The sequence below is a fragment of the Heloderma suspectum genome, chromosome 2, assembly GCF_057233095.1.
Source record: "Heloderma suspectum isolate Gila_16-S chromosome 2, 16-S_ref, whole genome shotgun sequence".
Classification (NCBI taxonomy): domain Eukaryota; kingdom Metazoa; phylum Chordata; class Lepidosauria; order Squamata; family Helodermatidae; genus Heloderma; species Heloderma suspectum.
This window is the reverse complement of record NC_139459.1, coordinates 359,147,705-359,163,568: the sequence shown is the minus strand read 5'-3', so window position 1 is coordinate 359,163,568 and position 15,864 is coordinate 359,147,705. Positions and strand designations below refer to the sequence as shown.

The 15,864-nt window shown below is 47.5% G+C and overlaps 1 protein-coding gene across 1 annotated transcript in view; it reads left to right on the top strand.

Annotated features, from left to right (window-relative positions):
* Nucleotides 1–9,714: 9,714 nt before the first annotated feature.
* Nucleotides 9,715–15,864, top strand: part of PPT2 (palmitoyl-protein thioesterase 2) — a 50,331-nt gene continuing 44,181 nt past the window's right edge. The window contains exon 1 of the mRNA XM_084841082.1: nt 9,715–9,791. The gene's annotated coding sequence lies outside the window, so the exon portion shown is untranslated. The remainder of the gene's footprint in view (nt 9,792–15,864) is intronic.

Here is a 15,864-nt window from a genome sequence, read left to right as displayed (position 1 = left end):
GTCTGTAGGAGGAAGTTATCCGCCACACAAGTCAGGAATTTCCTGGAGGGGCCATGTTTTGCAGAATTTGTCTCCCAACAAATATCAGGGAAATTGAAGTCCCCCATTACTACTACATCATGCTTCCTTAACACATTGGCTATTTGCTTTTCAAAAGTTTCATCCTCTTTGCTTTTCAAACGTTTCACTGGTTGGTGTTGGAGACCCCTCTGCTTGTTGTGCTGGGGGATTTCAACATCCATGCTGAGGCTGCCCTGTTGGGAGTGGCTCAGGACTTCATGTCTGCCATGACAACCATGGGTCTGTCTCAGAAGGTATCTGGCCCCACCCATGCTGCTGGGCACACTCTGGACCTCGTTTCCTGTGCTGTATGGGGTGATAGTGATCTGAGAGTAGAGGAGCTCTCTATAGTTCCGTTGTCATGGACAGATCACTACCTGGTCGGGTTTAGACTTTCTGGCACTCGGAACCTCTGCAGGGGTGGAGGGCCGATTAAGATGGTCCGCCCCAGGAGGCTGATGGATCCGAATGGTTTCCTGACGGCTCTTGGGGATTTTCCTGTTGCCTCGGCAGGCGATTCTGTTGAAGCCCTGGCTGATCTCTGGAATGGAGAAATGACCAGGGCCGTTGACACAATCACTCCTGAGGACTTCGTGAGTCCTCTCTCACGAAGTGGAGTCGCACCAGCACCCTGGTTTTCTAGGGAGCTGGCAGTGATGAAACGAGTGAGAAGACGACTGGAGCGACGTTGGCAGAAAACTCAGAGTGAATACAATCGAACACGGGCTAGAGCCTATTTGAAGGCCTACTCTGTGGCAATACGGGCAGCAAAGAAAATATTTTTTCTGCCACTATTGCGTCTGCAAAGAGCTGTCCAGCGGAGCTGTTTCGAGTGGGTAGGGGTCTTTTACACGCTAGCCCACAAGTGGATAATTTAAACCCCTCGACAGCCCGCTGTGAACAATTTGCTCAGCACTTTGCAGACAAAATCGCTCGGATCCGCTCTGACTTGGACGCCATAGTTGCTACAGACCCAGTGGATGTAACTTTGGCCCCTGCTTGTCTAGTGTTGTTGGATACTTTTCAATTTGTATAGCCTGAGGATGTGGACAGGATCCTTGGAAAGGTGAGAGCCACCACGTGTGTTCTAGATCCTTGCCCTTCCTGGCTCATAAAAGCAGCCAGAGGTGGACTGGCCGAGTGGGTAAGGGGAGTGGTTAATGTCTCCCTTAGGCAAGGCAGAGTTCCAGCCTGCTTGAAGGAGGCAGTGGTGAGACCTTTGTTAAAAAAGCCCTCCCTGAACCCCACTATATTGGATAATTATTGGCCAGTCTCCAGTATTCCATTTCTGGGCAAGATATTGGAGTGCGTGGTGGCCTCCCAGCTCCAGAGATTCCTGGATGAGACAGATTATCTAGATCCATTTCAATCTGGCTTCAGACCCGGTTATGGGACAGAAACAGCTTTGGTCGCCTTGGTGGATGACCTACGCCGGGAACTAGACAGGGGGAGTGTGTCCCTGTTGGTTCTGCTGGACCTCTCAGTGGCTTTCGATACCATCAACCATGGTATCCTTCTGGGCCGCCTCACTGGGATGGGACTTGGAGGCACCGTTTTACAATGGCTCCATTCCTTCTTGGAGGGGCGGACCCAGAAGGCGGTGCCGGGGGACTCCTGTTCGACTCCCTGGCCACTGGCTTGTGGAGTCCCTCAGCGTTCTGTTTTGTCTCCCATGCTATTTAACATATACATGAAACTACTGGGGGAGGTTGTCCAGAGTTTTGGGGTTTGGTGTCACCAGTATGCTGATGACACCCAACTCTACTTTTCCTTTCCATCTAATTCCAAGGAAGCTGTTGGGGTGCTGAACTGGTGTCTGTCGGCAGTAATGGACTGGATGAGGGCAAACAAATTGAAGCTTAATCCAGACAAGACAGAGGTGCTCCTGGTCAGTCGAAAGGTAGATCAGGGAATAGGGATACAGCTTGTGCTGGATGGGGTTACACTCCCCCTGAAGACACAGGTTCGCAGCTTGGGTGTACTTCTGGATTCAGCCCTGAGGCTGGATGCCCAGGTTTCAGCGGTGGCCAGGAGTGCATTTGCACAGTTAAAGCTAGTGCGCCAGCTGCACCCATTCCTTGAGATGTCTGACTTGGCCACAGTGACACATGCCTTAGTTACATCCCGTGTGGATTACTGTAATGCACTCTACATGGGGCTGCCTCAGAAGAGTGTTCGGAAACTTCAGCTGGTTCAAAGAGCTGCAGCCAGACTGCTGACTGGGGCTGGTTACAGGGAGCATACAACTCCCCTGTTAAAACAGCTTCACTGGCTCCCAGTCTGTTTCCGGGCACAATTCAAAGTGCTGGTTATGGCCTATAAAGCCCTATACGGCTCGGGTCCAGGTTATCTAAAAGACCGTATTCTCCCTTATGAGCCTACTCGTGCCCTGAGATCTTCAGGGGAAGCCCTTCTCCCCATCCTGCCATCATCACAGGCACGCCTGGTGGGAACGTGGGAGAGGGCCTTCTCGGTGGCTGCCCCAAGGCTCTGGAACTCCCTTCCCAGGGAGGTGAGAGTGGCACCCTCCTTGATATGTTTTTATAGGCATGCAAAAACTTTTTTGTTCCAGCAGGCCTTTGGGGATAAGTAGTCTGGACCAGTAAAATGCGACGTATGGGTACCATTTTTGTTGTTCTGGTTGTCTTTTAATGTTTTAATATTTTTACCATTTTAATATTGATTATTTAATTATATTTTTAACTTTTGTACAGTTGTATTTATATTTCCCCCTTCATGGATCACTGCCTTGTTGTGGCGAAGGGGCTTGCGTAACTCAGTGAAGCCATAAGCTATGCCGTGCAGGGCCACCCAGGACGGACAGGTCATGGCAGAGAGTTCTGACAAAATGTGGTCCACTGGAGAAGGAAATGGCAACCCACTCCAGTATTCTTGCCAAGAAAACCCCATGGAACGTATCACAAGGCTAAAAAATATGACGCCGGAAGATGAGCCCCTCAGGTCGGAAGGTGTCCAATATGCTACTGGGGAAGAGCAGAGGGTATTTCCAAGTAGCGCCAGAAAGAGTGAAGCGGCTGGGCCAAACCCGAAAGGACACTCAGCTGTGGATGTGTCTGGTGGTGAAAAGAAAATCCGATGCTGTAAAGAACAATATTGTTTAGGAACCTGGAATGTCAGATCAATGAATCAAGGTAAGCTGGAGGTGGTCAAACATGAGATGGCAAGATTGAACATCGACATCTTGGGAATCAGCGAACTAAAATGGACAGGCATGGGCGAATTTAATTCAGGTGACCATCATATCTACTATTGTGGGCAAGAATCCCTTAAAAGAAATGGAGTAGCACTCATAGTCAACAAAAGGGTGGGAAAAGCAGTACTGGGGTACAATCTTAAAAATGATAGAATGATCTCAGTACGAATCCAAGGCAAACCATTCAACATCACAGTAATTCAAGTCTATGCCCCAACCACTGAGGCCGAAGAAGCTGAGGTTGATCGGTTCTATGAAGACCTGCAACACCTTCTAGAACTAACACCAAAAAAAGATGTCCTCTTCATCATAGGGGATTGGAATGCTAAAGTAGGAAGTCAAGAAATCACCGGGATAACAGGCAGGCATGGCCTTGGTGTACAAAATGAAGCAGGACAAAAGCTAATAGAGTTTTGCCAAGAGAACATGCTGATCATAGCAAACACTCTTTTCCAACAGCACAAGAGGCGACTCTACACATGGACGTCACCAGATGGTCAATATCGAAATCAGATTGATTATGTCCTTTGCAGCCAAAGATGGAGAAGCTCCATACAGTCAGTAAAAACAAGACCTGGAGCTGACTGTGGCTCAGATCATGAGCTGCTTCTTGCAAAATTTCAGCTTAAATTGAAGAACGTCGGGAAAACCACTAAACCGTTCAGGTATGACCTAAATCATATCCCTGATGAATATACAGTGGAGGTGAGGAATAGATTTCAGGGATTAGACCTGATAGACAGAGTGCCTGAGGAACTATGGACGGAGGTCCGTAACATTGTTCAGGAGGCAGCAACGAAATCCGTCCCAAAGAAAAAGAAATGCAAGAAAGCCAAGTGGCTGTCTGATGAGGCTTTACAAGTAGCTCACGAAAGAAGGGAAGCGAAAAGCAAGGGAGAAAGGGGAAGATATACCCAACTGAATGCAGAGTTCCAGAGAATAGCAAGGAGAGACAAGAAGGCGTTCTTAAATGAACAATGCAAAGAAATCGAGGAAAACAACAGAATGGGAAAGACCAGAGATCTCTTCAAGAAAATTGGAGATCTCAAGGGAACGTTTTGTGCAAAGACGGGCATGATAAAGGACAAAGAAGGCAGGGCCCTAACAGAAGCAGATGAGATTAAGAAGAGGTGGCAAGAATACACAGAAGAACTATACAGGAAAGATCTGAATGTCCCTGATAGCCATGATAGTGCGGTCACTGAACTTGAGCCGGACATCCTAGAGAGTGAAGTCAAGTGGGCCTTAGGAAGCATTAGTAACAACAAAGCTAGTGGAGATGACAGTATTCCAGCTGAGCTATTTAAAATCCTAAAAGATGATGCTGTTAAAGTGCTGCATTCAATATGCCAACAAATCTGGAACACTCAACAGTGGCCACAAGACTGGAAAAGGTCAGTTTACATTCCAATTCCAAAGAAGGGCAACGCCAAAGAGTGTTCAAACTACCGCACAATTGCGCTCATTTCACATGCCAGCAAGGTGATGCTCAAAATCCTACAAGCTAGGCTTCAGCAGTATGCGAACCGAGAACTACCGGAAGTACAAGCTGGGTTTAGAAGAGGCAGAGGAACTAGAGATCAAATCGCCAACATTCGCTGCATCATGGAGAAAGCAAGAGAATTCCAGAAAAACGTCTATTTCTGCTTCATTGACTACGCTAAAGCCTTTGATTGTGTGGATCACAACAAACTGTGGCAAATTCTTAAAGTGATGGGAGTACCAGACCACCTTACCTGTCTTCTGAGAAACCTGTACGAGGGTCAAGAAGCAACAGTAAGAACCAGACATGGAACAACCGATTGGTTCAAAATTGGGAAAGGAGTACGACAAGGCTGCATATTGTCACCCTGCTTATTTAACTTATATGCAGAGTACATCATGAGAAATGCCGGATTGGATGAATCAGAGGTCGGAATTAAGATTGCTGGGAGAATTATCAACAACCTCCGATATGCAGACGATACCACCCTAATGGCAGAAAGCGAAGAGGATCTCAAGAGCCTCTTGTTGAGGGTGAAAGAGGAGAGTGCAAAAGCTGGTTTGAAACTCAACATTAAAAAAACTAAGATCATGTCATCTGGCCCTATCACTTCCTGGCATATAGAAGGGGAAGAAATGGAAGCAGTGACAGATTTTACTTTCTTGGGCTCCAAGATCACCGCAGATGGTGACTGTAGCCATGAAATTAAAAGACGCTTGCTCCTTGGGAGGAAAGCTATGGCAAACCTAGACAGCATAGTAAGAAGCAGAGACATCACCTTGCCGACAAAGGTCCGTCTAATCAAAGCTATGGTTTTCCTCAGTAGTAATGTATGGCTGTGAGAGCTGGACTATAAGGAAGGCTGAGCGCTGAAGAATCGATGCTTTCGAACTGTGGTGCTGGAGAAGACTCTTACGAGTCCCCTGGACTGCAAGGAGGTCAAATCAGTCCATCCTAAAGGAAATCAACCCTGACTGCTCATTGGAAGGACAGATAATGAAGCTGAAGCTCCAATATTTTGGCCACCTAATGCGAAGAGAAAACTCCCTGGAAAAGACCCTGATGCTGGGAAAGACTGAAGGCAAAAGGAGAAGGGGACGGCAGAGGATGAGATGGCTAGATAGCATCACGGATGCAATGAATATGAACTTGAGCACGCTCCGGGAGAGAGCGCAGGACAGGAAGGCCTGGCGTGCTATGGTCCATGGGGTCACGAAGAGTCGGACACGACTGAACGACTGAACAACAACAACAACAATTTATATTTCTGTTTATTGGTTTGAACTGTAGCAGTTTTAACGTTGTAAGGCCGCCTTGAGTCCCAGTATTGGGGAAAAGGCGGGATATAAATAAATATAATAAATAAATAGCACACACACAATGAAAATGCACACCAAAGCTTAGTATAAAGAGATTCATTCATATGTCTTCTTTTGTTTCATTAATTCTCTACCTCTCTTCAGGAATTTCCAGAGAGGAAAAGAGGAGAACCAGCAGTGAGAAAGCTTTTTTGAATTCTCCGAATTTCCCAGTTAATTTCAATCTGTTTACCTTCAAGAAACTCCCCAGGAACACCTGATACTGAACCATTGCGCTCTTCAAAGGATTCTGGGTCATTTTCTAATGGTGCATACTTAGTTCATATGAGGCACTGGTCAGGCCTGTTCAGCCTCACCCTGCGTGAACTAATAACCATGTCCTAGTCTGACATCACCCAACATTCTGCTATATGAGTGCATGGTATAGTGGAACATCAGGCATGGTAGACGTCTGTCAAACGCTCTTCTGGGCAAGCTTGTGCACCGTGGCTGACCTTTCTAATTGAGAAGCTCCTGTTAAGCTTCTGAGAAACTCCATGCTTCTCCGGAACATAATTTGAAACGTTATGCTGCAGCTGCAGCTGGAGCCAGTGTGGTGTAGTGGTTAGAGCAGGGGTGTTGAACCTCAGGCTTGTGGCCCAAATCTGGCCTGCCTGGGTTCCCCAGATTGCCACACCCCCTTCCCCCAATTGTTTGGTGGTTTCCCAGCTTTGGTGCAGGTTTTTCCCCATTCTAAAAGGTTGCAATGTCTCTCCTAAGGCTTAGTGACCAGCAGTAAGAACGTTAAGCTAAAATGGTAGCTTCTGCCTTTGGCTCCACTTCTTTTGCCTTCAGCCTTGCCCGCCACTGAAACGTCTGTCCCGCACCAGCTTCTTCTCCTTATGGGTGGGGCCATGGCTCAGTGGGTAGAGCACATACTTTGCATGCAGGAGGTCTCACGTTCAATCCCCGGCATCTCCAGGTAGGGCTAGAAGACCTTGCCTGAACCCCTGGCGAGCCAATGCTGCCAGTCTGTGTTGACAATACTGAGCTAGATGGAGCAAGGGTCATCTGCCTCAGTCTAAGAAAAGCTTCCTATGTTACTCAAAATGGCATTCAGCCCTTAAGCTGAAAGAGGCTCTGCACCCCTGGGTTAAAGTGTCAGACTATAGACAAGGAGATTCAGGTACAAATTCCTGCTCTGCTATGAAGCCTGCTAGGTGAGCTTGAAGATGGTGAGCACTATCTCTCAGCCTAACCTCCCTCGCAGGGTTGTTGTGAGGATGGACAGGGTGAGTGGAACTATATGTGACCCCTGAGCTCATTGGAAGAAAGGTGGGATAAAAATGTAAGAGCCAGTGTGGTGTAGTGGTTAGACTGCTGGACTGGAACTCGGGAGGTCTGGGTTCTAGTCCCCACTCTGCCAAGAAGATCACTGGCTAACTTTGGGCCAGTCACTGTCTCTCAGTTTAACCTACCTCACAGGGTTGTTATGAGGATAAAATGGAGAGGAGGACTAATATTATTATTGCGACATTTCTATCCCACCTGTTTTCCTCTTGCAAGGAACCCAAGGGTTCTTGGGTTCTTTGCAAGAGGAAGAGAGGTGGGATAGAAATGTCACAATAATAATAAATAACAAAAATTGAAACCTGTGGCCAGCACTGTCAGTCTACTTGGGGGTGGGAGACTTGCACACTACCCTCAACTGCCTCTTCAAAGTCACAGAAGTAGCTGCTGCTTGCCACAGTAGCCAAGGAATTCTGTTTTGTAGCCATGCCTATTCCAGAACAATTGAGGGTGCAAACCTATGCATGGTTAAAGAGAAAAAAGGCCTACAACTCCCTGCTGGGAGCTGTAAGACTTTTCTCTGTCTAAACCTGCATAGGACTGTGCCCTAAGCACCATTTTCCTGTTTCTCTGGCTTCTTCAGAATGTTTCCTGCTCCTTGTACAGCTCCTTGAGCAACTGCCTCTTTGACATTTCCCACTTGACAAGCTCTTGCTGGCTTCTGATTGTTTTCCCAGCAAACAAGGTCACCTGCCACCAAGTCAGTCATTGCTTGCAACACAACTCCACCCAGGATGCTGATGCTAGGGAGAGTGGAAGGCAAAAGGAAGAGGGGCCGACCAAGGGCAAGATGGATGGATGGTATTCTGGAGGTGACAGACTCAAGCTTGGAGGAGCTGGGGGTGGCGACGGCCGACAGGAAGCTCTGGCGTGGGCTGGTCCATGAAGGCATGAAGAGTCAGAAGCCACTGAAGGAATAAACAACAACAACAACAACAACAACACACACACACACATATATATATGGAGAAGACTGACTATCTGGACTGTTGCCAGGAGGGGGCTCCAATGGATTGCTGGCCATTTGTGCTAGGATTCACCCCCAGAATGTGGGTTGTATCCAATGCTCGTCTAACTTCAGTGCCATTCATTACTATGGGTTTACTCTAAGTAGGACTATAATTGTATACAACCTAGTGTTTCTAACACTAAAGTTGGGGGCCAAAATAGACAAGATGTATGGAGACCCATAATTGGATATCCTGACACTTCAGTTTTAACTTAAACATAACTGGGTGTGTGTGGATCCCCTGAATTGAACTGGATCCCCTTGAATATTGAGGGTTTAAAAAGAAAAACCTTTTGCTGTGCCATTTCCCAGATCTAAATTGCACCCCAAAGCTACTATTTGCCCCACTGAGGTAAATATACAGGTACTTCGTGTGCTCTTGGAATATATGAATAGCAATCCATGTTGTGTAATACCTTTATTACGCCGGCTCAAAGATTACAAAAAATGTGCAAGCTTTCTGAGATCTCCAGATCTCTGCATGAAGCAAGGTACTACATGGATTATTCTCTCAGACACGACTGAACAACAACAACATGGATTATGGGACTTTTCTTATGGCCGACCTGGCTACGTGTGTGTGTGTGTATAACGTGTCTCTGAGCATGCGCAGATTGTAGCAATCTGTACATTCAGTACAGTAGCGACTGCCTATTCTCATCTCATCTACTCAAATAAGTATAAATAGAATAGCAGGCCAAGCTTAGTGGGGCTTTACAGAGTAAACAGCCTCCGACTGTAAAACGCATAGTCCTAGGTTACAATCCAAATTTGGAAGCAAGTTCCATTCAAGATAATGGGTCTTATTCATGAGCAAACACCTTGAGCTTCAGCAGGTGTTAAAATTAAAGGAGTGTGGATTCCAGAGGGCTCTTGGCGTGGCTCCCACTGAAGGTCTGAGATCCGGCACTGAGCGGTTTTCGAAATTAAGCACTGCTCGAGGGTGGTCTAGCAGCACCGCCAGGAGCTCTGGTTCCTTGGAAAGGAGAAGGGGTGCGTAGACCGGGCAGTGGTTGCTTTATTTTAAAGGCAGATGTCGAGGCCTCGGGGGAGTGTGCTGGTGAATGGAGGGAGGGAGGGAGAGAAAAACTGCCCTGAGCCCGGGTGTATCTCATCTGCGGTCTCTTGCTTGAAGGGGGCATCCACTGCAAAGTGCAGAGACGAATGGAGGGGGCGCGTGGGTGGGTGAAGGTGAGAATAGAACGTGGCTACCTCTGGTTGCCAGGGACGCCTGCGCGGTTGCCGGGGTGGGGGTGGGGTGGATGGGGTGTCATTCCCGGATCTGACGCGCGCGCTCCCCAGCACGAGAAGGGAAATAAACAAGCCGAGAAGGAGAGACGCGAGATCAGCGGGCGGATGGGGGTAGGGAAGCGGCCGGTGCGTTGATGCAGGCAAGATCCGGTGGGGTGGGGGCAAGATCAGCAGCTTACGAATTGGTTAATTGCAAGGCGAAATATCCCCGCTCCCAACTTTACGAATTAATAGGGTTGCAGCGGGGAAAGTCGATTTAGGAGGAGAGGCGAATTAGCCCACGAGCTGAACCGGGGGTGGGGGAGGAGGGAATGGGGTGGATGTTGAATGTGACTTTCTGAACACGGATCGTAATGCGTTTGGGCTACTAGGGCCTACTGACATGCAGCGGTGGGGAAGGGGTCGTGCTGAGTTCGGGTTGTTTCCGATGTTAGCCCTACTTACAGAAGAGCTATTGAAATGAACGGGGCTTAAGTTAGATTAACATCAGGTGCAATCTTTGTGATGTTTTGTTTTGTTTGTTTTGTTTTGCTCCGTTGAGATTAGCAGATCTAGATCCGAGATAGCTCCTGTGCCTTTAAGACTTTTCACCAGGAGTGGATCCCCTCTCTCCCACACCCCATTCACGACAAAGCTGCTGTGGCGGGAGAAGCTGCACTTGATAAAATTTCCCCCTTTTATGCGGCTCTTAAAGAAACAGGAGCCTGAGATGCTGGACCTGACCGGCCTTTACACCCAGTGTTAATTTGTATAGGACAGATTTGCAAGTGTGTGCGTGCGGGGGGATGTATTATATCCAGGGTGGGGTGCAAGGAGGGTAGGAAGGGCAAGCGTCTTTCTGCCACTGTAAATCCTTGCAAATTCATAAATTTAGACATTTCCTGTTGAAAATGGAGGGCTTAGGCATCTTGATGGGGCCAATAAATAGAGTAGGTATTGAGGGAACAGTGGAGTGCGCTGTTGCTCCTTCCTCTCCTGCCCCCCCCAAATTCCAACTAACGCAGCCTTCTCCAAACTGGTGTCTTCCAGATGTGTTGGACTACAACTCCCAGAATCCCTAGGCAATTCCTGGAGTTGCAGTCCAACATATCTGGCGAGCACCAGCTTGGGGAATAAGACTGAACTAGCCACTGCGGCTGTGCCTTTAAGAGCACCTTGGTCGAGCTTTTCCACAGCAGTATGGGCTGCGCATCAAGCTGTTGTGAAAAGCAAGCCACACACTCAGCTGCCTCCCCCCCCCCCACCGTCCATTGGTGACTCCACACTCTGCCAAGGCAGGCGGGTATTAGGAATGCTTTAGCAGCGTGTGAATGGCCCTTTTGATGATGGCACTGCTGCAGCAAGTGCCGGATTTGCATGATGTGATGATGTTTTGCTAATTTCATGCATTGGGGGGGGGGGTTGGCTTGCGATTTTGGATTAGCAAGGGTAGATGAGATGCAATGGGTACTTGGGCCAGGCGTGGTTAATTATGGCTTTGGCTGACAGCACCCTGTGACTGCTGAGCAGCCTTCTCCAACTTGGGGCCCTTCAGATGTGCTGGATTACAGTTCCCATCACCCCTAGCCAGCAGGTGCTAGCTGAGGATGATGGGAGTTGTAGTCCAGCCCATTTGGAGAGTCCCAGGTTGGAGAAGGCTGATGTAGAGTTTTTCCACCATATAATATATTTGTTAATCTGTTGAGAGAAAGTAAGGTTAGGTTGGCAGCGGGATGTCGAGCCTCTTCCACTCCAAGGGCCTAATTCAATTTCAGAAAAGCCCTTGTGGGCCACGTTCCCCCAAGGGCTGTTATGGTGGGTGGGGCCGAAAGCCAAATAGGCAGGGACAAAAATACCAGCATATTTTAGCTTAAAACTTACTGCCAACTACTTACCTTTAAGATAGGCATTTCAACCTTTTAGAAGTGGGGCAGGGGGGACTGCACAAAAGTCAGGAAACTACCAAACAGTGAAGGGGGGGGGGGAAGGATGAGGGAAGAGGCTATTTGGGGAATTCCAGTGGGCTGGATTTGGCCCATGAGCCTGAAGTTCAACACCCCTGGTTTTGACAGTACTAACAGATTCTCCATTATGTCTGGAGGGCACCAGAACCGCCCCCCCAAGGATAAAGTACAGCATTTAACTCCACTGCTGCACCTTTTCCATGATGTTGTCCCATTTCCTCTCCTGTTCTTCCCAACTGTTCTAAATATTAGTCAACTATTCCATACACTCCTATAGGAAAGTAGAAAAGCGTAGAGCAGGCCTCTCCTGTCTCTAGCAGTGACTTTCTGGGTTGGAAAACTTTGGTTCCTTTTATGGAAAATGCAGGGTAAACTGGGCCCTGAATCAGAATCAGCTTCACTCATATGTTCCGCCCCCCTCCCCTTGCGTTTTCCTCTTCCACTGTAGGACAGTCCTGCAGCCCTGTACAGCCAAGGCTCGAGGTGGGTCGGAGAACAAGCTATCCTCTTCTAATTTAGTGACAGGGAGAATTGTGACCTGGCAACTCTAGATGGAAAAGATTTTCCAAGGGCTGTCGCCAAGTGGGGGACTGGCTCGCCTCAGCAATATTCTGGGCCCCAGGTGGGCAGACTTTAGGCTTGTGGGATGGGATCTACTTTGTTTTGTTTTTTACTAGATTGCTAGATCATCAGCTAGAGCCACGTGTTTTTGTAGTGACTCAGTGGAGCAGACATTAATTAAAGAAGGATAAAGAGCACCAGCCCTAGAGAACAAGTTCAGCCCAGGAATTTGCTTGCATTACCAGAACTGAGCTCTTGGCCTTCTCACACACAAATCCACCCCTGGCTTTGCCACCAAGGTTTCTTTGTTTCAGTCCCCTCAGAGAGAGAGAGAGAGATTTAAGACGCCATCCTATGCATGTTTAAAGAAAAGAGGCCTAAAACCAGCATGGCTGGCTGGGGCATGCTGGGAGTTATAGGCCTTTTCTCCTCGAAAACATGCACAGGATTGCCCCCTTAGTTGTTACTCTTGTTAAACAAATTGGCAGCCAAAAAGTCCGACAGATTATACCTCAAATCTCTAGGCCAGGCTGGAGAACCTGTGGCATTCCAGATGTTGTTGGACTCAAACTCCTACAAGCTCCAGCCAGCATGGCCCATGGTTAGGGATGGTGGAACTTGTAGTCCAGCAACATTTGAGGTACTAGGGTTTTCCCACCCCTGGTCTTGATCATTTTTACTTATGGATACGCAGGGGAAAATGTGCAGGCAGTAAGAAGCTTGCCCCTGACTTCCAGTCTTTTGCCAGAAAGTGCAAAGATTCTGGGATGATTGACAGGCACTTGGAAATTTAGTTTTTAATTCCTGTATTGCATGCAGTCTTTCCCAATCTATAACCCTCCAGTTGTGCTAGACTACAATTCCTATAACTCCAAGCCAGTACTGGGGAAGCTCTGTACAGCCAAGGTTGAAGGTTGGTGATAGGAATTGTCTGGATTACAATTCCCATCACCCCCAGCCAGTGCCTGGGGAAGGCTGCTCTATCCCCTTCTGTTGGAAATCTTATTTCCATATTTTCTCCTGAGATTCCAGCATGTACTGTGCCTACACACATTTTCAAGCATATCTTTGCAGCCATAAGGGGCTGCAAAGGGGTGTTGGGACTTGTGGTCTAAAACCTCTGCAGGGCACCAGGATGGGGAAGGCTGATCCTAGGGTATTTTTGCCATTGGGTGCAAACCCCAAGCATCAGTATCTATCTTCACTTACTGATGCTTTTTTCCCCTCCAGATGTATCTGGAACAGGCATCCCTTTGAGAAAGACCTATTTTGGGTTCCATTACCTATAAAGCCACTCTTGCTTCTGAGTGAGCGTGGCCAGTTCATTGGTTTTCTTTTTAATGCACTGGTTGTGTTCTTTTTATTGGGCATGTTGATTTGTGTCCCATCAGTTTACTGACATGAGTCCCCTCTGCTGAGCCAGGTGTATTTCACTGCAGGATGATAGACATGCTTCAGGCAAAAGGATGCACATTGAAGCACCATTGATTTGAGGGAGGGGGAGGAGCACTGTGGCTGAGGCTGTTGCGCCATCAATGTACAATGCACATAGCTTGACAGTTTGTTGCTTTTAAATGTGTTGCTGTATTTTTAGATCTTTGTACCACTGCTGGCTTTTACTTTGGTTTAGTTGTAAACTTTAAAAAGTTTGATACTGTGTTTTCTCGTGTTGTTGTATTTTCTGGGTCTAACATTTGTGAACCCACCAGCTGTTGTGCAGTATAGAAATGTAATAAATGAATAAAATACTTGGCTTGTGTGAAAATGTGTGCAAAGGGGAGAAACATAACACCAATCTGTTTCTAGGCACATTTCAAGGTGCTTCTTTTGATCTAAGTGTTTGGGACTTGCGTATCTGGAGGATTGCCTCCTTTGATACAAGCCTGCCTACATGCTCTGAATGTTGGGGGGCGGGGGGAGGTTTCTTGTCTCCCTACCATTGGATGTGTGTATGTATTACAGGGCCTTCTCCTCAGTGGCACCCAGTCAGTTGAATGCTATATCTCATGAGATTCAGTTAGTTACTTCCTTGGATGCATTTAAATATAGGAGTAACAGTGTAATCCTATGCATGTTTGCTCAAATGTGAGCCCTGTTGAATTCAGTGGGGCTTATATCCAGGTAAGTGGGAACCCCTGTCAAAGAAAGTGAGCCGGGTGGCTATCACGAAGAGGGCCTTTTCTGCTGTGGTGCCCCGGTTGTGGAATGAGCTCCTTAGGTTCACCTGGCACCTACATTGTACTTTTTCCAGCACCAAGTGAAGACCTTTTTATTTTTCCAGGCATTTTAGCATTCTAGTCTTTTAGCTCTGCTGTTTTAAAGGTGTTCCTGTATTTTAAATCTCTGCATTGCTGCTAGGTTTTATGCTGGTTGTATTTTTATACCGTACTTTTAGTGCTTTTATATTTTATATTGCTTTTATGCTGTACTTGTAGTTTTAATTTTTGTGAACCACCCAGAGAGCTTCGGCTTTTGGGTGGTATAGAAATGTAATAAATATAGGATTGCACTGTTATAAGATGCTTTTGCTAAGACATTGAGGCTGCAATCCTGTACACACTTACCTGGGACAAGCCCCCCTGAAATGAATGGGACTTCACAGTAGATATGATAGGATTTTGCTGCAAAGGATTTGAAACCTTGTTTAAAACTTTACTGTTTAACCGTTATTATTAACATGGATTGGAATAGCCCATAGAAAAAAGAAAGGTTCCTCCTGTGCAAGCACCGGGTCATTACTGACCCCTAGAGGGACGCTGCTTGCGCTGGCGTTTTCATGGCAGACTATAGCGGGGTGGTTTGCCATTGCCTTCCCCAGTCGTGACTACCTTTCCCCCACCAAGCTAGGTACTCATTTTACCAACCTCAGAAGGATGGAAGGCTGAGTCGACCTGAGCCAGCTACCTGAGAGCTGGCTTCTGCTGGGATCGAACTCAGGTCGTGGGGAGAGTTTCGGTTGCAGTACTGCCGTCTACCACTCTGCGCCACACGAGGCTCTGGAATAGCCCATAGCTTGATTCAAAGAAACGTACACTGCTCTCAGAGCTGGGACACATTGTGTCTGCCCTGTTTGAGCGAAGCCATGTCCATTGGCACCCCTAAGCACAGCCCCTGCCATGATGCACCCCTTTAACCTACTAAGGGAGGGGTCTGTCCACTCCATTCCCCTGAACGGGGTCACCCCACAAAAGGGGGCAGGGGCAGGTGTATAACCCAGTCCCTCGGCCTCCTAATCTCCCCTGGCTTCAAACTGTATTGAGTGCAAAGCCATGTTCTTGTTAGGGAAGTCTGCCCCTAGTGACTGAAGATGTTACTGCAGGCTTCAACCCTGTGGATGCATTGACTTAATTAAAATTAATGTGTTCTAAAGAGCAAAACAGCCCTGAGGTGCACACTCCCAAGGTCTTTTTAGTATGCATGTCAAGTTATCGTTGTCTAAGTTTCACGATCGTGGCACTATGGTGTTGATGAACAGACAGGCAGAAACACATCCTCCTATTGTTATACATAATAATTTTTTATTTCATTCTTTGAGTCACTGGAGCCACTGAAAGCCAGTGCTGATCAGGAGTTTTCACACAGCCTCCCTTGCTTTTCAAACGAGGTCCTCCAATCAGATTCACTGCAGCAGCAGTTGGGCCTATCTAGATAAGGAGGCAGGCTTGGGAGGGAGCCAGTTCTCTGAGTGCAACAAG